This window comes from Podarcis liolepis (genome assembly GCF_965112155.1).
Source record: "Podarcis liolepis genome assembly, chromosome: 6".
NCBI lineage: Eukaryota > Metazoa > Chordata > Lepidosauria > Squamata > Lacertidae > Podarcis > Podarcis liolepis.
In genome coordinates, this window is record NC_139559.1 from 1,213,144 (window position 1) to 1,238,197 (window position 25,054).

Here is a 25,054-nt window from a genome sequence, read left to right on the forward strand (position 1 = left end):
TGTTACGTTTGCTAATGGGACACAAAAGCCAGTTTCTAACGTTGCAAATATTTATGTTTCTTTTTTGCAGGCGGAGCTGGAGTGCTTCGTTGTGCCGGGGATGCGTTGTTGCCTGTTATCTGTATCTGCTCTTGTAAAGCAGGGGTACAAAGTTTGCTTTCAAAATGATGCCTGTTCCATTTTCAGAGGGGGGAAACAACTTGTCAACATGGAATGCAAGAACAATCTCTTTGTTCTGGAAACACCTCTGGAGGGCGGGGGGAATGCTGGAAAAGCACAGGTGCAGTGTGCTAGTGTTCCCAGCCATGATTCATGTGTTCATGAATGGCACAAGAGAATGTCTCATGCTTGTTTGGAAGATGTTCAGAGGTTGCCCAGCTGCACTAAAGGTTGCAAAATCACACCACGTGAGGGATCCCTAGAGTGCAGGGCATGCAGAAAGGTACAAAGGTGCAGTTATCCCGGGGTAAAGAGGGTAACCACAAAACCTTTTGAGCTGGTTCACACAGACCTTGCAGGACCCATGAAGTGTGAGAGTCTGGGTGGGGCCAGGTTTGTGCTGACGATGACAGATGATTTTTCTCAGAATTTATGGTGTTTCTCTCTCAAAACGCAGGGGGAGGCGGCACAACTTATCCAGGATTGGGTTGCGGAGGTGGAACTAAGGTTCTCCACCAAAGTGCAAGAGTTCAGGAGCGACCGTGGGTCACAGTTCACTGGGTCTGCCCTGAAGGAGTTTTTCAAGCAAAAGGGAATTCGTCAACAGGTGACGGGTGCAAAGTCTCCTCAAGAGAGAGGCGTTGCAGAGCACAGGAGTGAAACACTGGCTGAAGCTGTCAGGGTTTTGCTGTGTGACTCTGGGCTGCCTCAGAGCTTTTGGAGTGAAGCTTGGAAGTATGCCAGCTTTGTTTTTAACAGGTCCTACAATCACGCTGTAGGTGACACACCGTTTTTTCTGTTGCACAAGCAAAAGCCACAGGTGCATTTCTTCCGTGCGTTTGGTTCCAGGGCTTCAGTGGAAATACCAACAGCTCAACGGAAGGAGGGTGGTCCAAGGTATCAGGAAATGATCTTCTGTGGGTATGATCCTGCAACAAATGGGTGGAAGTTTGCATACCCAGAGGGTGATCAGACCAAGCTGCTGGTCAGCAAGCATGCTGAGTTCTATGAGCAGGGTGGTTGGTCACGGCCTAGGGATGGTTCTGATGTTCTCTCAGAATGTTTGTCCGATTCTGAGGGGGAGGAAGGAGAAACAGAGGCGGAGCCTGTTGCTGAAGACCAGGTCTCTGATGAGGGTCAAGCACAGGGGTGGGTTTCTCCACAGGTTAAGAGGGAACCCAAGAGCGAGCCTTCATCTCCTGTTAGCCAAGTGCAGAAGGCCCGAAGACGCAGCAAATCAGAGGGGGAGTCTTCTGAGCTTTCTGGAGACACGCTTGCTGACCCCAGTGGGTCAGGAGGAGCACCTGAGGTTGTGCTCCGGCGGTCAACTCGGACCACAAAGGGGATTCCACCTGAAAGGTTTCAGGTCACCAGTGCGTGGGTTGGTTTTGCACAGTGTGATTCTGAGAGTGTGGAAGGGATTCAACAATTGCCTGGGATAGATGCCAGTGGGAGGCAAAAGGCAATGGGAGGTGAGTTGAACTCAAAGAGGTCTGTAAATAGGTGTCCTCAGTTTCCCTCAGGATGCAAGACGAGAGGGGGTGTTAAGGGTTTCAGAACTCACAGGGTTAAAGAGTTCTGAGTGACGTCTCTTTCCTGAGGCGTGGTCACAGACACTTATGGGAGTGGTTTGCTCTGAGTGTCTAAGTCTGTCTGTATGCGAGAGGAAGAATGTGCGAGGTTTCGCCGGGTCTGATCTATGCTGTTATACCACATGATGGTGAAATCAGCCATGATTAAATGGGCACAAGATGTTGGACATAACATAATGATGGCTGACTGGGAACAGTTATGGACCACAGGTATGAAATTCACGGCATGTAATGCCCTAAGAGAAAATTAAATGAAAATGATTTATAGGTGGTACATGACACCAGTCAAGCTTGCAAAAATCTACCATTTGCCCGACAATAAATGTTGGAAATGTAATGAGACTGAAGGTACATTCTTTCACCTTTGGTGGACGTGCCCAAGGATTAAGACATTCTGGGAGATGATATATAATGAAATGAAAAAGGTATTCAAATATACCTTCTTGAAGAAACCAGAGGCCTTTCTCCTGGGCATGGTCGGCCTTTTGGTGCCAAAGAAGGATAGAACTTTTTTATGTATGCAACAACAGCAGCAAGAACACTCATCGCGAAGTATTGGAAGACACAAGATTTCCCCCCCTCTTTTTTCTTTTTCTTTTTAAAAATAATATTTATTAATTTTCCAACAAATTAAACATAACACTACAAAACACCAAAAAAGAAAAATACAATACAATACAAAAAAGAAACAAACAAAACAAAACAAAACAAAAACCATTTATAACACAATCCAATTTCAACATCTTATCTTTCTTTCCCTTATTTCCTCGACCTCCTCACACCTCCCTTTTTGTATTCCACTTCTGTTAATTGTTTCAGCAATTCCTTTCCATCTTCCTCTGTTTCCTATCCTATAATTGTCTTAACACATTCTAACCTTATTTTCCCCTTTAATACTCTATTAATCTATTTATGCTTAATTCCTTATAACATTTCTACTAAAGCCATATAACTTCATTCCAACCTTTTCCTAACATTCATTAATTTTACAGTATTTCTGTAAATTGTCTTTAAACTTTTTCCAATCTTCTTCCAGTATGGTGTAGTGGTTAAGAGCAGTAGTCTCGTAATCTGGGGAACCGGGTTCGCGTCTCTGCTCCTCCACCTGCAGCTGCTGGGTGACCTTGGGCCAGTCACACTTCTTTGAAGTCTCTCAGCCCCACTCACCTCACAGAGTGTTTGTTGTGGGGGAGGAAGGGAAAGGAGATTGTTAGCCGCTTTGAGACTCCTTAAAGGGAGTGAAAGGCGTGATATCAAATTCAAACTCTTCTTCTTCTTCTTCCACCGACTCTTCTCCCTGGTCTCGGATTCTGCCAGTCATTTCCGCCAATTCCATATAGTCCATCAACTTCATCTGCCATTCTTCCCTGGTGGGTAAATCTTGTGTCTTCCAATATTTCGCGATGAGTGTTCTTGCTGTTGTTGTTGCATACATAAAAAAAGGAATTGCTGAAACAATTAATAGAAGTGGAATACAAAAAGGGAGGTGTGAGGAGGTCGTTGAAATAAGTGAATGAAAGATAAGATACTGAAATTGTTTGATGTGTTTTAAACTGTTTTTGTTTTGTTTTGTTAGTTTAATGTGTTAGTGTCATGTAGTGTTTTTGTATTGTACTGTATTGTATTGTTTATTTTTTTGTAGTGTTTAAATTGTTGGAAAAGTAATAAATATTATTTTCAGAAATAAAATAAAATATTGCCTTTATCCCATTATAAAATTCCTTGCTCACTTCCATATACTCCAAATTTTTTAACATGAAGTTCCATGATATATTGTCAAAGGCCTTTTCAGCATCCACAAAAATTAAGATAGCTTGTTTTTCATAGAATCATAGAATCATAGAATCATAGAATCATAGAGTTGGAAAAGACCACAAGGGCCATCGAGTCCAACCCCCTGCCAAGCAGGAAACACCACCAGAGCACTCCTGACATATGGTTGTCAAGCCTCTGCTTAAAGACCTCCAAAGTAGGAGACTCCACCACACTCCTTGGCAGCAAATTCCACTGTCGAACAGCTCTTACTGTCAGGAAGTTCTTCCTAATGTTGAGGTGGAATCTTCTTTCTTGTAGTTTGGCTCCATTGCTCCGTGTCCGCTTCTCTGGAGCAGCAGAAAACAACCTTTCTCCCTCCTCTATGTGACATCCTTTTATATATTTGAACATGGCTATCATATCACCCCTTAACCTCCTCTTCTCCAGGCTAAACATGCCCAGCTCCCTTAGCCGTTCCTCATAAGGCATCGTTTCCAGGCCTTTGACCATTTTGGTTGCCCTCCTCTGGACACGTTCCAGTTTGTCAGTGTCCTTCTTGAATTGTGGTGCCCAGAACTGGACACAGTACTCCAGGTGAGGTCTGACCAGAGCAGAATACAGTGGCACTATTACTTCCCTTGATCTAGATGCTATATTCCTATTGATGCAGCCCAGAATTGCATTGGCTTTTTTAGCTGCCGCGTCACACTGTTGGCTCATGTCAAGTTTGTGGTCAACCAAGACTCCTAGATCCTTTTCACATGTACTGCTCTCAAGCCAGGTGTCCCCCATCTTGTATTTGTGCCTCTCATTTTTTTTGCCCAAGTGCAATACTTTACATTTCTCCCTGTTAAAATTCATCTTGTTTGTTTTTGCCCAGTTCTCTAATCTGTCAAGGTCGTTTTGAAGTGTGATCCTGTCCTCTGGGGTGTTAGCCACCCCTCCCAGTTTGGTGTCATCTGCAAATTTGATCAGGATGCCCTTGAGTCCATCATCCAAGTCGTTGATAAAGATGTTGAATAAGACCGGGCCCAAGACAGAACCCTGTGGCACCCCACTAGTCACTCTTCTCCAGGATGAAGAGGAACCATTGATGAGCACCCTTTGGGTTCGGTCAGTCAGCCAGTTACAAATCCACTGAGTGGTAGCATAGTCAAGACCGCATTTTACCAGCTTCTTTACAAGAATATCATGGGGCACCTTGTCAAATGCCTTACTGAAATCAAGGTAGGCTACATCCACTGCGTTCCCTTCATCTACCAGGCTTGTAATTCTGTCAAAAAACGAGATCAGGTTAGTCTGACATGACTTATTTTTCAGAAATCCATGCTGACTATTGGTGATCACAGCATTCCTTTCTAGGTGCTCACAGACTGTTTGCTTAATGATCTGCTCCAGAATCTTCCCTGCTATTGATGTCAGACTGACTGGGCGGTAATTATTTGGGTCCTCTCTTTCCCCCTTTTTGAAAATAGGGACAACATTTGCCCTCCTCCAGTCTGCCGGGACTTCGCCTGTTCTCCAGGAATTCTCAAAGATGACTGCCAGTGGTTCTGAGATCACATCTGCCAGTTCTTTTAATACTCTTGGATGCAGTTCATCTGGCCCTGGAGACTTGAATACATCTAAACTATCCAAATATTCTTGTACTATCTCCTAAGTTATTCTGGGCTGTGTTTCCTTTGCTGAATCATTTGCTCCAAATTCTTCAGGTGGGGCATTGTTTATTTTATCGGAGAAGACTGAGGCAAAGAAGGCATTGAGGAGTTCAGCCCTTTCTGTGTCCCCTGCTTGCATTTCACCATCTTCTCCTCTGAGTGACCCCACTGTTTCTTTGTTCTTCCTTTTGCTATGAACATACCCATAAAAGCCTTTTTTGTTGCTTTTAACCTCTCTAGCCAGCCTGAGTTCATTCTGTGCTTTAGCTTTTCTGACTTTGCGTCTACACGTGCTGGCTATTGGTTTGAATTCCTCTTTGGTTGTTTCCCCCCTTTTCCATTTTTTGTACACATCCTTTTTTAATCTTAACTCAGTTAAAAGTTCTTTAGATAGCCACCCTGGCTTCTTTAGGCACCTTCCATGTTTCCGTCTCATTGGTATTGCCTGACGTTGTGCTTTTACTATCTCCCTCTTAACAAACTCCCAGCCATCATGAACTCCCTTTCCTTTTAGTATTACTGTCCATGGGATCTCACCCAGCACTTCCCTAAGTTTTATGAAGTCGGCTTTCTTAAAGTCAAGAAATTGAGTCCTAGTATGCTTGGCTGCTCCTTTCCGCTGCATAGTAAACTTCAGAAGAGCATGATCACTCGCGCCTAATGATCCTTCCACTTCTACCCCACTAACCAGGTCATCAACATTGGTTAGGACCAGATCTAAAATGGCTGTTCCTCTTGTTGCTTCTCCCACTTTCTGGACAATGCAGTTGTCTGCAAGGCCAGTGAGGAATCTGTTTGACCTTATGCTCTTGGCTGAGTTTGGCATCCAACAAATATCCGGGTAATTGAAGTCCCCCATTACTACTATCTCCCTTCCTTTTCTGGTTCACTTAACTCCAAATAAAAATAGTGTCCTTCATATAGCCTGCTAGGCAGCTCTTTCTCATTTCATTCCTCGGATACACATAAAAAGGAACCAATTGCGAAGGTAAAGCCTTCGTTCAAACACAGTCCTTTCCCGTTGTGTTTAAACAGTTAAATTTGTTTGGAAGCAGGGGTAAAAAATAGTGAGACAGTAATTTATGCTGCCTAGTTTTGACTTTCCGTATTTTACTTATAGCTGGGTAACTCCATCTTTCCGTTAAAATGGGGGCACAAAAGTTCTACTTTGTTGCGCAGTTTTCTTGAAAGTGAAAGTACCGAGAAGTATCCTTCTTTTTTACTTCCTTCAGACCCTTCGTTATATCGACAGTATTTTAAAGTCATAAAATAGTTACCCTCTGCTCCCTCCTTTAGTTATTCCCTTCTTGTGCAACTCTTTATTACTTTTTGCAGCGGTTTATATCACTTTTAGCAAGTTTTTTAAGAGGGAGAAGTTCTAGCCGCTTGCTGCGTTACTGATACGGAACGGAAGGGGGGGGGCTCCTTTCCCCCTTCCTTCTAGGAACATCCGAGGCCCCGCTTATTCCTATGGCCCCGCTTTAGCCAATCACAGCCATGCATTCGTCCTGCAGAAGCTAGCTCAGGGAGCTCCTGCACGCCTCATTTCACCCCTGACAAGCTGCTGACGGCCCCCCACGGCGAGAACAATGGATCCGAAACCAGGGACCTCCTGTTACAATGTATCCATTCTGTTTCTGCTTTTGCCCTATAGTACAGAATGGGTTTGAAATCATTGAAATCTTTAGAAATTGATATAAAATCAACCGTAACTCCGATTTCTTCGCTCTCAGTGTCATTCAACTCAGTTCCCCGTGGACTCCATGATGCTATCCCTACTTCCATAATCCCCGAAGCGGCAGGTCACGTACGCAGGAACTTCTTAATTCGCCAAACCTTCCCTCTAGGCAATATTAGGTGGCAGACGATGCATATCTCTGACCCATTGTCTTGCCACCACCGGTACTCAATAAATGTGTATCTATGTATATTTCCCGCTCCGCATATCCCCCCTCCCTCATCCAAAAATGCTGATTAATGTAATCCCACCTTTTCATAATGTATTCATGACGTGTAAAGTATATTCATGATGTAACTTGTGAAACCCAACCTTCCCATAATGTATTCGTGACGTTTCATGCACTGTATTCTGGGATATGGAGGGAAATTTCAAAAGTTCATGTCACCCCTTTCTCTGGGTTCAATCTCGCCTTGAACCTGTTGCGCAATAAACTTGGATCTTCTGCAGTTTGCTCCTGCGTCCGGCTGAGCTCATTTTCTTCCGCAGGGACCCACGGACTTAGTCCGATGAGCTGGGTGGCAGAGTAACCCCGCACCCAGATTTTAACCGTAACAGTTGGCTGCCCAACGTGGGGCTTGTGGTTCTCCCGAGCTGCTGACTGGGGGCCCCGAAATCTTCAGCCGGCTCCAGGCCATTTTGCCTGGGAAGATCCTTTTGGACCCCCAGCCATCTTCTGGGCGGTAATCGAAAGCCCTGGGAGTTCAGCCAGGGAGCAAAAGAGGGATCCAGCCGGCTTATTCATCGATCCCGGGATCATCATAGAAGACGCGTGAGTATAAGGAAAAAGGAAAATCCAGTGCACTGGTGGTAAGGGGGTGGAATCTCCTGGCAACTGAATTCTCTGCCCTCCTCTCTATCGCTCCTTCTTGCCTTTCTCTTGGTCTGGTTAGTGAGAGAGACCGTGGACCGCTGCTCAACCCGAAAGGGGGGTTCTGAGCTCTATCTCTTTTCCTTAAAATCTCCAGCCAGCCGCACCAATTGGGAGTCCGAAAGTAAGACGGTGAGACCCGGCTTGGAAAGACAGCCGACTTTCCGCAACGGGCATCCCAGTTGAAAGCAAGGGGTTGGAGCTCTCTTTCCGAACTTCCCGAGTGCCCTTACGGAGGGGGCAGGAAGGGGTCTGGCTTTCTATCCCAATCCCAGCCGCACTGGTCGGTGCCACGTAACCGTGCGTGAGCCCGCTTCCAAAAGCAAGGGGGATTTTCAGTTCGAAATTCTATCCAGGGACCACCCGATCTGGCACCGCATGGCGCGGGCGTCCAGTAGGGCCCCCTTTTCCTGAGATGTGATGATAGGTAGGAGGTTGCCAGGAGGGATAGCCCATGAGGAATTGGGCAGGACCGGCAGAGTGGAAAGAGACCCCAGGTTATAGGAAATAAGGAAATAAGGAAATAGGAAATAAGGAAATAGGAAAGGGAACACAAGGAACCGGATAGCTAGAGCTCTCTAAAACCCACTAAGGAAGTTGCCAGGCAACTAGAAGCCCCTTCTCCTCTTTACTATACGTCCCTGTACTAAGCATACCAAACCCCTAGACATACCAATCCTAATCAACCCCTCTTTTTTCCCTTCTCTATCCCAGACACCCCCCCAAAAAAAGGAAAAAGCAAAAAAGCAACAACAGCAACGCATGCATCTATAAAGGGGTACCCAGTCAACCAAGCGTTGTGAGCCCTACCAGTCTGATTACCTGGTGGTGTGTTTGAAGAGGCAAGGAGGCTCATAAAACCATGTGGGACCTTCCTACTAATTTCACTTAATGAAGCCAAAGGTAGTGGCCCATCTCCTTGCAATAACCAACTAAAGGATGAGAATATGTATGTTTACATGTTGTCCGTTATGTGTGTTGTCTGTTCCTTCTGTCTCTGGCAGACTGCCTTTCTTAAGTGTGCATAGTTTAAACTGCAAGCTTGCTTCAAAATTTAAATCTAAGAAAGCCATGCTGGATCTTAGCAGTCCTAAATAAGAGAAAATGAGAATGAAGTGTGCAAATGTTTACCCCACCTCTTGCTTTGCCCCAACTTTTGAGATTGTGAGTCTACAGTCTTATTTTGGAAGGTGCTGATAACCTAATGTTTCTGCTGCAAAAGCCTAGTTGAGCCAACTGCTCTCAAGCTAAAATGCAGTGTATGTATTTCATTAAGCATATGCCTATGAAAGTATGGTGTTCCTTCTAAGAAAAATATCTGAGTCCAGTTTTAACTTTGATTTGGTTGGACAGAAGAGTTATTGTAAGGCTCCTGATATCAGTCTCTATAAGACTTCCTGGCCTCTTTTCTTAGAAAATGCCCCCCCCCCCCCGTTTCATTCTGTCTCTTTCAGGGTTTTTTTTCCCCCTTCTCCTTCTTATTCTGTGCCAGGTAAATTTACTCCTGAGTAAGCTTCCTTTAAAGGAAACTGCAAGGGGGGGCATAGATTAGGCTTACTATTGCTCTGCAAGTTCAACAAAATTGTCAAATCTATGGCTGTTGTAATTATTTGTGAGTGGTTATATCAATTGAATTAACTTTGCTTTATAAAAGATCCTCTCCCTATCTTAGGAAAAATGTTAACTTCAATCTTCCTTTAAAGATAATTTCTATAGGTATGCGTGTGTTTCTGGTAGTACAAATCTTGCTATGAACCCTGTGTTTTAGGGTTGGACTAGATGACCCCAGGTCCCTTTCAACTTTCCCAATTTGTGGCTGATGAGTTGAAATTCAGCCCAGGTTGGCTCTTTGTTTTTTAAAAGGTGTGATGAGAGGTGAAAGCCATGATGTTTGAAGCAGAACTGGTGATATCAGGCATTTAAGTGATTACAATGTTTATCATTTTGTCTATTATTTACAAAAATCAGACTTAAAAGTCTACTCAAAGTTTAAGCACATACAAATGGATAATCAAGTAGAATTAGCCTTGACCAATCCATTTGTCTGCAAATGGTAAGGCCGAAATGACTGAGAATGTTTAAAAAAAATAAAATAAAAATCCTATGAATTCTAACTCTCTGGCCATTTTTACTCATAAATAAGAGAGCGGTTGATTGTTCCGCGAATGGCCAGAGGGATATTAGCCCTTTCCTGTACATAAAGGAAGCAGTCTCGTTTGCTTGGGCTGAAATCGCTAGCTTTGGTGAATACTTAAATTGCTGAGTTTCTCTTTTTTGTTTAAAATCAAACCCTGTTTTCAAAATCTACTCCATACCCTTCCCTTCCCTTATTCAAATGTTAATTTAGCCAAAGGATGCAACATTTTCAATAGTACAAAAGGTTTGCTGAGACATGAACTCTGCACATGCACAGAGGCTAGATCAGCTAAAGAAGAGAGAGAGAGAGGACGGGGGGGGGGAACTGTAAGGAGGGAGAGGAGGTTTCTTCCAAATGTAAAAGTCGGAACCATTGAGGGAAATCACCCTTAATCTGTCTTTGCTCCAGGGGCTACTTAAGACAAAAGGCTAAAAAAAAAAACAAAAAAAAAACTAGCCCATCAAAAGTCAAGAGCTTTCCAGGTTCCAAATCTTAACATGCCAAATTCTTTTCACAGGTAAATATCAAAGCATTCCCCCCCTCAATGGGAATTTTAGGAACAGCATTTCCTGACAGGCTTCTCACATGAAATAATTTTCCATTTTAACAGGATATGTGAACCCCGATAACAAAGTGTTTGTCCCTTTTTCCTCCCACAGCAACTTTCTTTCTGTTCTGTGAAACACGTCTGAATCCCTGCTATATTAGTGACTTCCATCTCTTTGTGGCTTTGACATTTTTTTTTAAAGTTACAAATAATCTGTTTTCATTTATTTAATCCGTTTCTCCATGATGTCTATGAAGTTAATCGAAGCACAACCAAACATTGTTTGTGGAATGGTACTTGTTTACCTTCGGCCTGAGCATCTCTTATTAATTCTGTCATTTTGGCTAGTGCAAGGTACTTGCACAACTTTAAATTGCCATTCATTTTTTCCTTGGTGTCAGGGGTTTAGGAGCAGAGGCAAGGGCAAGGGAGGAAACAGAGAGCGAAGGGGAGGAGGCAGAAGAAAAGATGAGTGATGACGACGACCCGAGATCTCCTAGTCTTTCCAGTGAATCAGAGGATTCACAGAAAGGAGCACCAGTGGCCAGGGCAAGGGGGGAGTCTAGGGGGGCACCCCAGGAAGATAGAGCCAGAGGGGACTCAGAGGAGAGCAGTTGGAAATCGGGACCAGCGTCACCGCCAGAGAGCAGGGAAGAGGAAAGGAGCCAGGGGGCAAGCGCTGGCAGCTCACCACAGGAGGGAGGGCACGAGTCAGGAGTGGCCACACCTCCATCGGGGAGCGAAGAAACGGTCAGACGGAAAGTGGAAGGTTGGGCGTGCGCGCCAAGTTCAAATGCAGAGGAAGGTGGCGCAGTAAGCAGCCCGGAAAGGGAGCCAGGTCCTAAAGCCCGGCGCAAGGAGACAGGAGGGTCCGGGGGGTCAGCGTCAGAAGAATCCCGGAAGGAAGAGACCCCGGGGGGTAGAGGGACCCAGAGGAGGACAGTCAGGCGGAAAAGGTGGAGCCGGGCTAGGATATTAAGTTGGTGCACACGGGGAGGAGACTCAGACGGAGCTTCGCCGATCTAGCTACTAGACGTAGAGTTGCGCGCAGCAGCGTGAGAATGGAAACTGTAATTCAATAAAGACTTTTACTTAATGATCGCTGGCTAGCGTGATCCTCTGTGAGCTAGGATCTTCAAGCAGCTCTGACAGTAAGCTCCGTCTCACGATTGTGGGCATCTACAGCCTCGAGGAGGGGAGAGAAACAGGTGCCTACTAGCGAGCTCACGAACGGTAGACGACATGACGGCTGAGCAGCAGATAGATGAACTCAGAAAAGCAGTGGCACACCTGAATGCCGAGGCTCTCGCATCCAGGAAGAGAGAGGAGGAGGCAGCTGCCGCCTGCAGGGATCTCCAGGTCAGGTTAGACGTGCTGACAAAGCAGACACCCCGGCAGGAGGGAATTGGGTTGGCGAGACGGACAGGCGGGCTGGTCTCTCACTTCGATGGGAACCTGCAACAGTATCCCAACTTTAGAGCCGACGTACTGTGCGCACTGCAACTGCTGCATAAAGACTTTAGAGATGAGCAAGAGAGAGTGGGATTCATCATGTCCCATCTGCATGGGGATGCTAAAGCATGGCTACGCAATTTATGGAGAGATAAGGATCCGGCGCTCCAGAATGCAGATGCCTTTATTAAAGCGATGGATGGGTGTTTTTTATCAAGTATTGACGTGGATCTTGCACGGAAGGAGGTGCATGGGCTGAGACAAGGGAGGGCCAGCGTCAGGCAGTATCATGCCCGCTTTTTCGCCTTGGTCAGTGCCCTGGAATGGGACAGAGATTCGGCTCCTGTAAGAGACCTCTTTTGGGAGGGGCTGCACAACTCGATTAAAGATGAGATCGCGAGGGGGGAGAGACCCCGAACCACCCAGGAGGTCGTTCAGAGGGCACTGGCAGTGGGGGTGAGGCTGGAAGAACGTCCGTGGAGCAGGGACGAAGGGCGTGGAGGGCGCGAACCAGCCAGGGGCCCCTCCTTCCTTCCCAGAGAAGCAGCGCGGGCGCAATCCACGCCTCCGCCAGGAGGAGGAGCCGAACCTATGGAGGTTGGAGGTGCAAGGGCTCAGTCAGCAACCAGAGCCCTAGCACCGGCAGCAGTGAAAGCGAAGCCTCCTAGAGGGAACAGGAAGTGTTACGTCTGTGAGGAGCCAGGGCATATGGCAAAAGAGTGTCCCCAGAGGCTCCACAAGCTTACTGCAGCCTCGGCAATGGTGACTGCAGCAACGCAGCAAGGGGGACCACAGCAGGGAAACGACGCAGTCTGGCTGGAGGAAGAGGCCCTGGGGCCCAGCCAGACGTGTTAGTGACGCAGTCCCCAGAGGTTTTACAGCCCGTGAACCCCCTCCCGCCCAAACCAGTGGTGAGGCTCACCGCATCTCTCCAGCTGCCCAATGGAATCACCACTGACGTGCCCATCACAGTTGACTCGGGCAGCAACGCGGACTTTATAGGGCAGGACTTTGTCGACAAGCACGCTATACAGTTGCTGCCGGCCACACTGCCCCTGCAGGTTGTCACGGTGGATGGCAGGGAGTTGCTAGGGGGGCAAGTGGTGAAGCAGACGCCGCCCATGGCGATGCGACTTGGAAATCACAAAGAAATCATCAGCTTCAATGTCACTCAACTATCGGATACGCCCATTGTATTGGGAATGAGTTGGCTGGACAAGCACAGCCCAACGCTGGCTTGGTACCAGAGGCAGCTGATCTTCGGCTCTTCCTTTTGTGCTGAACACTGCATCGTGCCCCGGCAGGAAGGAGAGGAAGAGGAGTCGCAGCTGCTGCTAGGCACGCTGCAAGCGATTCCCCACAAGTACGCAGAATTTTTGGAAGTTTTCTGCGAGAAGGAGGCAGACAGGCTACCCCCTCACAGACCATATGACTGCAAGATTGACCTGCTGCCGGGGGTGGCGCTGCCTAAGGGGAAACTGTATTCCATGTCAGAGGACGAGCTGCAGGAACTCAAACAGTTCATAGATCATAATTTGGAGCGCAGTTTCATCCGAGAGTCCAAGGCAGCGGGGGGCAGTCCAGTATTCTTTGTTAAAAAGCGAGACACGCCCCAAAAAAGACTGGTCGTGGACTATCGCATTTTAAACAATGGGACCAAGCCGTCGGACTTCCCCATGCCCCGAATCGACGACCTCCTGGCGAAGGTGCGGAAGGGGAAAGTGTTCACCAAGTTGGACCTGCGGGGGGCGTACAACCTCATTCGTATGCGGGAGGGAGATGAGTGGAAGACGGCCATGTTCACGCCACTGGGTACCTACGAATACAGAGTTATGCCCTTTGGATTGCAAAATGGCTCCCACGTTTTTCAAGCTTTCATGCATCACGTGTTGGCGGGACTTCTCTACAAGACGTGCGTCTGTTTCTTAGATGACATCCTGATCTTTTCGGAATCGCAGCAGGAGCATGACAGACACGTCAAGGAAGTGCTGACCAGACTAAAGCAACATAGGCTCTACGCCAAGCTGGAGAAGTGCCAATTTGACGTGACGGAGGTGGATTTTCTGGGCTACAAGTTGTCTGACAAGGGGCTCGCCATGGACAGCGCCAAGGTTCGCGCGGTATTGGATTGGAAGAGTCCACGCAACCGGAAGGAGGTCCAGAGGTTTGTCGGCTTTGCGAACTTCTATCGCAAGTTTATCAAGGGCTTCGCTATGCAAACAGCGGCCATCACAGACACGCTTAGCTCCAAGAAAAAGAAGTTCGTTTGGACAGAGGAGGCGGAGCAGTCCTTTCAGGCACTCAAGCGTCTCTTCGCGTCGGAAGAGCAGCTGCTTCACGTCAACCCCAGCAGGCCGATGAGGGTGGAGACAGACGCCTCGGACAGAGCCGTGGGGGCGGTCCTGCTGCAAAAGGACCAGCAGGGGGTGTGGCGACCGGCAGCGTTTTACTCCAGGAAGCTCAGCAAGTCCGAGCAGAACTACACCATCTGGGACAGGGAGTTGCTGGCCATTCATGCAGCGTTCAAAGCGTGGAGGCACTTCCTGATCGGCGCCAAGCACACGGTGCAAGTTTGCACGGACCACAAGAATCTGGAGCACTGGCGCACGGCACAGTTCCTAAACCAGAGGCAGATACGTTGGGCTGAGTTTTTTGCGAACTTCGACTTCCGCATAGAGTATGTCCCGGGGGACACTAACATCATGGCGGACGCCCTCTCCCGTAAGCCACAGTATCTGGAGGACGCAACGCCAGCGGCCGCCATGCACATCTTCGCACCAACAGTATGGGCGTGCGCCGCGGCCACCGTGGACCTGGAGGCGGTGCGACGAGCGTTGCAGGATGACTCCTTCGCGCAAGCAAAGATGGCAGAGGTGCAAAGGGGCACGGCTGCGGCCGACGGTTTCCAGCTACGAGATGGATTGCTCATCCGTAAAGGGGCCATCTACGTGCCGGGAGACGACCTTCGCGCCAAGGTGCTGCAGCAGCTGCACGACGCGCCCACGGCCGGGCACTTTGGCAAGGAGAAGACGGTGGAATTAGTAGCCAGGGATTTCTGGTGGCCTGGAATGAGAGGGGAGGTCACAGACTACGTGGCGAGGTGTGACACCTGCCAGAGGGCCAAACCAGTGCACAAACCGCCGGCCGGACTGTTGGAACCGCTGCAAACTCCGGTCGAACCTTGGGAAAGGGTGGCCCTGGACTTTGTCACGGATCTGCCCAGCTCGAGGGGCAAGACGGCAGTGCTGGTGGTGGTAGACCTGTTTTCCAAGATGGCGCATTTCATTCCGTGTGCTAAGGTGGCCACGGCGGAGCAAACCGCCAAACTGTTCATAGACCACGTGTTCAAGGTTCACGGTCTGCCACGGTCTATTCTGTCCGACCGGGGGCGGCAGTTCATCTCGAATTTCTGGCAGAAGCTGATGGGCTTCCTGAACGTCAAGATCAACCTGGCGTCGGCGAGACACCCGCAGACCAACGGGCAAGCGGAACGGGTCAATGCCATCATGCAGCAGTACCTGAGATGTTATGCAAATCAACAGCCTGCGACGTGGGTGGATTACCTGCCGCTTGCCGAGTTCGCCTACAACAACACGAAGCACGTGTCCACGGGGGTCACGCCGTTCTTCGCCAACAACGGGAGGCACCCCAGAACCTTCCCGGGACTGGAAAGGATGGGGGAGGGGGAGCCGCAGACAGCAGATGCGTTCGCGTCGGAGCTGCAGGAAGTCCACGATCAGCTGAGGCGCCACCTGGAGCTGGCCAAGCACGCATACAAGGTACAAGCGGACAAACACAGAAGGGTTGGCGAAGAGCTCCACGTGGGAGACTGGGTCTGGTTAGCAGCCCACGCAGTGCCGGCCAGGTCGTTGGCCAAGAAGAAACTAGGGCATAAACAACTGGGGCCCTACCAAGTCGAAGAGCAGGTCAACCCGGTAGCTTTCAGACTGGCACTTCCGGAGGGTTCCAGAATGCATCCGGTATTCCACAGATCGGTGCTCACTCCCTACAAGGCACCGCACAGGTTCCAGGAACCCGGAACGGCGCCGAGTCCGGTCAGAGACAGAACAGGGCACGCGGGAGTGGCACAGAAGGAGCGCATCAACGAAGTCACGGAGATTTTGGACTCCAGATGGGGGGAAGAGGGGGTAGAATACTTTCTCGCCAAGGAGGGCACCCCGGCCAGTGCGAACAGCTGGGTGCCGGGCTACGCCTTGGACGAACCTCTCCTCAAAGACGAGTTTCATGCCCTCTTCCCACATAGACCTATGCCAGCAGACTTTTTCGACGACTGGCTTTTCACGCCCACGCTTTCGGCCAGCACCTTCCGGGGGTTCGACTCGGACGAGGACCCGACACAAGACGTCCGTTCCCCGGAGGGGTCACCCTCGGGATCTGCATCGGAACCCTCGTATTGGTGGGACGATAGACCAGAGGAGCAGTTCCGCAGAAAGTGGCTGGAATGCTCAGGACGAGCAACGCCGCCAGGAGGAAGTGAGGGAGAGACGGACATGGACATTTTCGGGGACGACCCTGGTTTCGAGCACGGCGGCACAGAGATGGAAGCGGAGGTGACCGTCGTCGACGAGAGCAGGGGGGAAGACCCGCGAGACTTCAGATGGAGGCCCGCCACGGGAAGCGACCGATATCCGACGTTCGTCCCTTTGCAACAGCAGCACCCAGCTCCAGCACCGGAAGGAGGGGAGGGGGGAATGGGGGGCTTCGAGGGGGGGATGGATGTCAGGGGTTTAGGAGCAGAGGCAAGGGCAAGGGAGGAAACAGAGAGCGAAGGGGAGGAGGCAGAAGAAAAGATGAGTGATGACGACGACCCGAGATCTCCTAGTCTTTCCAGTGAATCAGAGGATTCACAGAAAGGAGCACCAGTGGCCAGGGCAAGGGGGGAGTCTAGGGGGGCACCCCAGGAAGATAGAGCCAGAGGGGACTCAGAGGAGAGCAGTTGGAAATCGGGACCAGCGTCACCGCCAGAGAGCAGGGAAGAGGAAAGGAGCCAGGGGGCAAGCGCTGGCAGCTCACCACAGGAGGGAGGGCACGAGTCAGGAGTGGCCACACCTCCATCGGGGAGCGAAGAAACGGTTAAGCAGAAAGTGGAAGGTTGGGCGCGCGCGCCAAGTTCAAATGCAGAGGAAGGTGGCGCAGTAAGCAGCCCGGAAAGGGAGCCAGGTCCTAAAGCCCGGCGCAAGGAGACAGGAGGGTCCGGGGGGTCAGCGTCAGAAGAATCCCGGAAGGAAGAAGCCCCGGGGGGTAGAGGGACCCAGAGGAGAAGAGTCAGGCGGAAAAGGTGGAGCCGGGCTAGGATATTAAGTTGGTGCACACGGGGAGGAGACTCAGACGGAGCTTCGCCGATCTAGCTACTAGACGTAGAGTTGCGCGCAGCAGCGTGAGAATGGAAACTGTAACTCAATAAAGACTTTTACTTAATGATCACTGGCTAGCGTGATCCTCTGTGAGCTAGGATCTTCAAGCAGCTCTGACACTTGGTATTAAGTCATTTTCCAGTATTGTCCTATTAACATTCTAGCCGATGTTGTCACATCAAGAAACACTCTTTTATTTTCAATGTTACTTCAGATTTCTTAAAATTGTGTGTCTTAGCATTTATTTATTTTTCGTTCCTCATAAGTCATTGTGTGTGTTTCATTATTATTTTAACCTTGTATTTTTTTACAGTTCTCTTTCCCTCCAAAGTGAAGGAAAGCAAACAAACTTGGCAGATAATAACAGTAGTTATAGGAAAATGTGATAATAATATTGGGATGAATGAAACGCTTAATTCGCTAAGATTTTATTATTTGCAACTTCCAACAGAAACCGAAGGACATCCTTTTCGCCTTTTGCCCCCTCCCTTTTCTAACTGTCTTTAAGCCCCAAAACCCTGCCCCTTACAGGATATCACTTCTACAGATGTGCAATGATGAAAAGCAGCAACAACCCCTCATGGCTAAGGGGAGGAGTTGAATTGCAAGGACATTTTCTCACTTTTGAACCTTAAGACTGTGCTCCAGGATTCAAAAGATACATGCATAAAAGATCACAATTGTGTCAAGATATGTAACTGATATTTAATTAGTTTGTTTTGTATTATGTGTTATTATGTAAGAATGTTGAAATGTGTCTGACAGTGTAATTTCCACAAAGGGGGGCAATTTTTGTGTGTAATTGTTTTTATGTTTAATGTCTTATTGCTTACACACCAATGGAGAATTCTCATGCATTTTATACTTTCTAATAGCTCACACTATTGTGTAGTCCAATGTTTAGATCAACTTATAACCACATTTAATTGTTCCACCTGGCACCCTGCCAACTTTCCCTATCCATTTTAAAATGTGTTAAACCTCGTTTCGCCAAGGACAAGCTTCTGGATCCATAAAACACCAGGTACATGAAGGTGCATATGCTTTGGTTTAGCAGGAATGATCCCTTATAGAGTTAAATTGACTTATTTGGACAACTGCCCTTGTTAAGAATGGTTTTCTTTTAACAGATTGGTTTGAAGAGTTGAGAACCATGGGGCAAGATAAATTCAAATTGGACTCAGTTTGAATTGGGCAAGTGTATCCAGGCTGCAATTAGCCTTTTGGTCCTTTAAGTGCAAGTGAGCAACCCCCATGCGTGCAAAACCACAGCCTATAATAAAATCCCATAGCTAAAGGCCAAGGCGAAGACCTCTCCCTCACGAGATGCCCAAACCTGTGCCAGCTATGGTGAATGCCAGGCGACATGGTTAAATGAAAGCCCCGAGGGGATTCAACAGACAGGATGTGTTGCTGTAGCACTATGTCAGTGTGAGACCACAGAAGAGCTAGCTTGACACCTGAGAAATACACAAAAATGGCGAAGGACAAAACACCAACTGCATTTTTCAGTCAATTAGACCTTCCTGCTAGGTGTAAAGCATAAAACACTATTGAGAATACCACAAGTAATTTAGCAACAAAATACAAGAGGTGTTCTTTATATAATACCCTATATGCAGCTACCTGCACTGCTATACTTGCAAATGACCGTAAGAGGCATGGCTTGCAAGTCCCTTTCAGGTTTGCATAAAGCCACACATCCCATTCACCGAGATTTAGGGTGCGGAGAAATTACTACCATTACTACTATCTCCCTTCCTTTTCTGGTTCACTTAACTCCAAATAAAAATAGTGTCCTTCATATAGCCTGCTAGGCAGCTCTTTCTCATTTCATTCCTCGGATACACATAAAAAGGAACCAATTGCGAAGGTAAAGCCTTCGTTCAAACACAGTCCTTTCCCGTTGTGTTTAAACAGTTAAATTTGAAAGCAGGGGTAAAAAATAGTGAGACAGTAATTTATGCTGCCTAGTTTTGACTTTCCGTATTTTACTTATAGCTGGGTAACTCCATCTTTCCGTTAAAATGGGGGCACAAAAGTTCTACTTTGTTGCGCAGTTTTCTTGAAAGTGAAAGTACCGAGAAGTATCCTTCTTTTTTACTTCCTTCAGACCCTTCGTTATATCGACAGTATTTTAAAGTCATAAAATAGTTACCCTCTGCTCCCTCCTTTAGTTATTCCCTTCTTGTGCAACTCTTTATTACTTTTTGCAGCGGTTTATATCACTTTTAGCAAGTTTTTTAAGAGGGAGAAGTTCTAGCCGCTTGCTGCGTTACTGATACGGAACGGAAGGGGGGGGGCTCCTTTCCCCCTTCCTTCTAGGAACATCCGAGGCCCCGCTTATTCCTATGGCCCCGCTTTAGCCAATCACAGCCATGCATTCGTCCTGCAGAAGCTAGCTCAGGGAGCTCCTGCACGCCTCATTTCACCCCTGACAAGCTGCTGACGGCCCCCCACGGCGAGAACAATGGATCCGAAACCAGGGACCTCCTGTTACAATGTATCCATTCTGTTTCTGCTTTTGCCCTATAGTACAGAATGGGTTTGAAATCATTGAAATCTTTAGAAATTGATATAAAATCAACCGTAACTCCGATTTCTTCGCTCTCAGTGTCATTCAACTCAGTTCCCCGTGGACTCCATGATGCTATCCCTACTTCCATAATCCCCGAAGCGGCAGGTCACGTACGCAGGAACTTCTTAATTCGCCAAACCTTCCCTCTAGGCAATATTAGGTGGCAGACGATGCATATCTCTGACCCATTGTCTTGCCACCACCGGTACTCAATAAATGTGTATCTATGTATATTTCCCGCTCCGCATATCCCCCCTCCCTCATCCAAAAATGCTGATTAATGTAATCCCACCTTTTCATAATGTATTCATGACGTGTAAAGTATATTCATGATGTAACTTGTGAAACCCAACCTTCCCATAATGTATTCGTGACGTTTCATGCACTGTATTCTGGGATATGGAGGGAAATTTCAAAAGTTCATGTCACCCCTTTCTCTGGGTTCAATCTCGCCTTGAACCTGTTGCGCAATAAACTTGGATCTTCTGCAGTTTGCTCCTGCGTCCGGCTGAGCTCATTTTCTTCCGCAGGGACCCACGGACTTAGTCCGATGAGCTGGGTGGCAGAGTAACCCCGCACCCAGATTTTAACCCTAACAACTTCTAACGTCTTTCAGCCCCTATCAAGTTTAGAAGACTCTCCCACTGCTTGGGGGCAGGGTTTTCAGTGAACTTTGCCTTAGGAGATTCGGATTCATGTCTCATCTTGAAAGTCCATTTGGGGGAATAGCTAAGCAAATTTCCACTATGATCAGCACAACAGCTCGCCTTCTGATGATTTAGCTGGGCGATACTTTCTTTTCTTTTCAACCTCATGACATATCAGCAGAGAGATGGGGATAGCTCAGTCGGTAGAGCATGTGACCCATGTTGGGCAAAATATTCCTGGGCTGCAAGGGGTTAGACTCCATGACCCTCGTGGCCCCTTCCAACTCTGCAGTTCTACGATTCTACAAAATACCGGTATATGCTGAATGAATGAATGAATCATAGAATCATAGAATCATAGAATCATAGAGTTGGAAGAGACCACAAGGGCCATCGAGCCCAACCCCCTGCCAAGCAGGAAACACCATCAGAGCACTCCTGACATATGGTTGTCAAGCCTCTGCTTAAAGACCTCCAAAGTAGGAGACTCCACCACACTCCTTGGCAGCAAATTCCACTGTCGAACAGCTCTTACTGTCAGGAAGTTCTTCCTAATGTTTAGGTGGAATCTTCTTTCTTGTAGTTTGGATCCATTGCTCCGTGTCCGCTTCTCTGGAGCAGCAGAAAACAACCATTCTCCCTCCTATATGTGACATCCTTTTATATATTTGAACATGGCTATCATATCACCCCTTAACCTCCTCTTCTCCAGGCTAAACATGCCCAGCTCTCTTAACCGTTCCTCATAAGGCATCGTTTCCAGGCCTTTGACCATTTTGGTTGCCCTCCTCTGGACACATTCCAGTTTGTCAGTGTCCTTCTTGAATAGTGGTGCCCAGAACTGGACACAGTACTCCAGGTGAGGTCTGACCAGAGCAGAATACAGTGGCACTATTACTTCCCTTGATCTAGATGCTATACTCCTATTGATGCAGCCTAGAATTGCATTGGCTTTTTTAGCTGCCGCGTCACACTGTTGGCTCATGTCAAGTTTGTGGTCAACCAAGACTCCTAGATCCTTTTCACATGTACTGCTCTCAAGCCAGGTGTCCCCCATCTTGTATTTGTGCCTCTCATTTTTTTTGCCCAAGTGCAATACTTTACATTTCTCCCTGTTAAAGTTCATCTTGTTTGTTTTTGCCCAGTTCTCTAATCTGTCAAGGTCGTTTTGAAGTGTGATCCTGTCCTCTGGGGTGTTAGCCACCCCTCCCAGTTTGGTGTCATCTGCAAATTTGATCAGGATGCCCTTGAGTCCATCATCCAAGTCGTTGATAAAGATGTTGAATAAGACCGGGCCCAAGACAGAACCCTGTGGCACCCCACTAGTCACTCTTCTCCAGGATGAAGAGGAACCATTGATGAGCACCCTTTGGGTTCGGTCAGTCAGCCAGTTACAAATCCACAGAGTGGTAGCATAGTCAAGACCGCATTTTACCAGTTTCTTTACAAGAATATCATGGGGCACCTTGTCAAATGCCTTGCTGAAATCAAGGTAGGCTACATCCACTGCGTTCCCTTCATCTACCAGGCTTGTAATTCTGTCAAAAAACGAGATCAAGTTAGTCTGACATGACTTATTTTTCAGAAATCCATGAATGAATGAACTTTATTACGGTCACAGACGTGGAGAAAAAACCCAAAAATATAAATAAAATAGCAGTTAGGATTTTTTTAAAAAAAATTCCTTCCAGTAGCACCTTAAAGACCAACTAAGTTAGTTCTTGGTATGAGCTTTCGTGTGCATGCACACTGTATCTGAAGAAGTGTGCATGCACACGAAAGCTCATAGCAAGAACTAACTTAGTTGGTCTTTAAGGTGCTACTGGAAGGAATTTTTTTATTTTGACTATGGCAGACCAACACGGCTACCTATCTACTACAGGATATTTTTTTAAACTGATAATTGTTAGAGCAAATAAGGACAAAGAAACAAGCATAGGATAAAACATCAGAATAAAATACAAGATTAAACATGGATAATGGATGGATAAAAACTGATAATTAAAACAGATAAGAACTAAAAACAACTGTAAGAGCATAAGAACTAAAAGACTCGCTGTGAAAACAACTATAAGGCTGCAGAGTAGAAGCCTCTGAAACAGAGGACACTCACAACATTAGAAACTGATGTGCAAATACAGACAATTAAAACAATGTACAACAATAAATTTAGAAACAATGTACAACAATAAACTATCCCAGGGAGTTGTCTCAGAGTCACCCATAGACCCGCGTTTGGGGATTTTCATGCCGGACTACTTTGAGTTGGGCGATGGTCTGCGCCTACAGATTTGTACACAGAATCTGGCGACCATCCAGGTCATCTTCTGATCTTTGCCTAACAGCAAAAGGTCAAATTTTTGCTTTTGCGGGAGGTCGGGGAGCCTCACCAGTAGGGGATCAATGATCTTACTACGTGCCTTGTAGAGTTTGGTGGTTAAAGAGTTCACCTTCTGGTGCTTCGTGTCTGAGGGAGGGACGGGAAGTCAGGATGTCACGTCACAGTTCCTTTCTTCTGCGAGTCTGCTTTCGTTTTCAGTCGGAGCCTGTTTGAGCAAGGAGTCGGAGTGTGTTTGAGCTAGGAGAAAGATGTCTGAAAGTTCGGACGGTGTAATTTTCTGCTTGTAAATAAAGCTTCTAGAATAGAAGACTCTGCCTCTGGACTATTTCACTCCCTTTCCTCCCACACGACAGCAACGCCGCAGCATCTCTGCTATTTCTGCCTCAGGTGAAGTTTCCCCCCAGAGGATTGCACTGAGAGAAAGCAGTGTTTTTTGGCACAGGGAAGCGCACTGGACAGGCAGAAGTCCAAAATGCCTCTTCATAAAAGGGACATCTAAAGAACAAGTGTTCTGGGCTTCCTATCTCTCCCAATGGACAGGTCAAAGTCTCTAAGCATACTGGACTTTTCTAAAGGCTCCATCCAGGACCGGCAAGGGAAGAGCCGAGCTTCTGGCGAGTGTAAAGGCCCTTCTTGCATTTCTAGATGCAAGAAAGAAGAGATATGCTGCGGGTGCAGCTATATCTCTCTCAATTTCTCCAATTTTATAGTCGGGGCACCTTGCGCAGTCCTGTTGTCTCTCGGTGTCTAATATTCTTTGCCTGACCATAGCTTTTGCCTGGCCCAAGCCCAGACTGGCTGAGGAACTAAGTATTTGTCATTACAAACGACTGGCCAGGCTCCCCAGGGTATCCAATCAAGTGACCATTAACAGGTAACCTGCCAGACAGGAGGTAAACAACGCACTCAGATTTCTGTTGTAGACCACCCTTTTTGTGATGTAGGTATGATGTATCTGGGGTGGTGGTCTTAAGCTACACCCCTTCTGTGATGTAGGTATGATGTTTCTGGGGTGGTGGTCTTGAGCTACACCCCTTCTGTGATGTAGGTATGATGTATCTGGGGTGGTGGTCTTGAGCTACACCCCTTCTGTGATGTAGGTATGATGTTTCTGGGGGTGGTCTTGGACTCCAAAGTGGGCAATTTAAAATGTCTATATAAGGGCGGATACACCTTGGTTCTGGGTCCTCCTCCTTTCCTGCGTGTGAGGGGAGCACCCTGTTGCAACAGTTCAATCAAGATCAGGCTTACGAGCTGCTTTGCTTCTCCATATTCTCTGGTTGGCCTCTGTTTTACCTCCGACCGATGGAGAACCCACAAAGGACTCCATAAGGGCTCTTGTGTCCCCCAGAAAGGAATAAGGGCAGATGTTTCGTTTATTACAGCTATGTGGCTTTCTCCGAGCTGAGCGTTGGAGATGTGGCAAGGACAATGCCTCTCTTAAGCATATGTTTGTACAGCGCCCCATGCCTTGACCCCCAACCTTGCCCCCCTCCTAAAGACCAGAAGTGGGCTTATGTGGGAGAGAAGCTGCAAGGGGGAGGTGTTTCAAAGGCCCCTCTAGATTCCTCCATTGCTCCTCCATCCCTTGTGGGACACGAGCCCTACAACCTCTGCCCGTTGAAGGAGGACGCAGCCACCGTGGCCTGGCCTGGGCAAAGTCCCAGGGTCCAGCGACAGAGGCCTGTGGGGGCTGCCTTCCCTGCTGCCTTCTTTCCTCACGGCCAGAGCTCCTGCCTAGCGGCATAACGGAGGCGAAAGAGGGTCATAGAATAACAGAAGTGTAGAGTTGGAAGGGACCCTGGGGGTCATCAAGTCCAACCCCCCTTGCAATGCAGGAATATGCAACTGGGGACCCCTCCCCCTTGAGCTCAGGACCAACAGCATCTTAATCCCTCCGCTGTTGACTTTGGGAAGAAGCCTCCGCCTGCTTGCTCTGAGGTGGCTCTGGGGAATCCCCTTTCCAGCTCCTCCCTTTCCTCCTAAGGAGCACCTTTGGGGCCAAGGAGGACTAGGGAGGTGTCTGTGGCTTCTGTGTCACCATCACTCTTGACAAAGGCCCTGATTCACTGAGCAAAGCCCAGCAGAGCGGAGGGCGGAGCCCTTGGCCCCTCGGGGCTCTGGAGGAGTGAGTTTCCCTTCTGCCCCGCTTTGCAGTGATCTGGGCTGTGGGCAAGATGAGGCACCTTGAACCCTGCAGGGCC

The 25,054-nt window shown here is 47.9% G+C and overlaps 1 long non-coding RNA gene across 1 annotated transcript; it reads left to right on the forward strand.

The window, feature by feature from the left end:
- Positions 1-23,070: 23,070 nt before the first annotated feature.
- Positions 23,071-24,103, forward strand: LOC310708944. The gene is made up of 2 exons (XR_014527242.1): positions 23,071-23,794; positions 23,899-24,103. It is a non-coding gene; the product is annotated as an uncharacterized lncRNA (long non-coding RNA).
- The last annotated feature ends 951 nt before the right edge of the window (positions 24,104-25,054 follow it).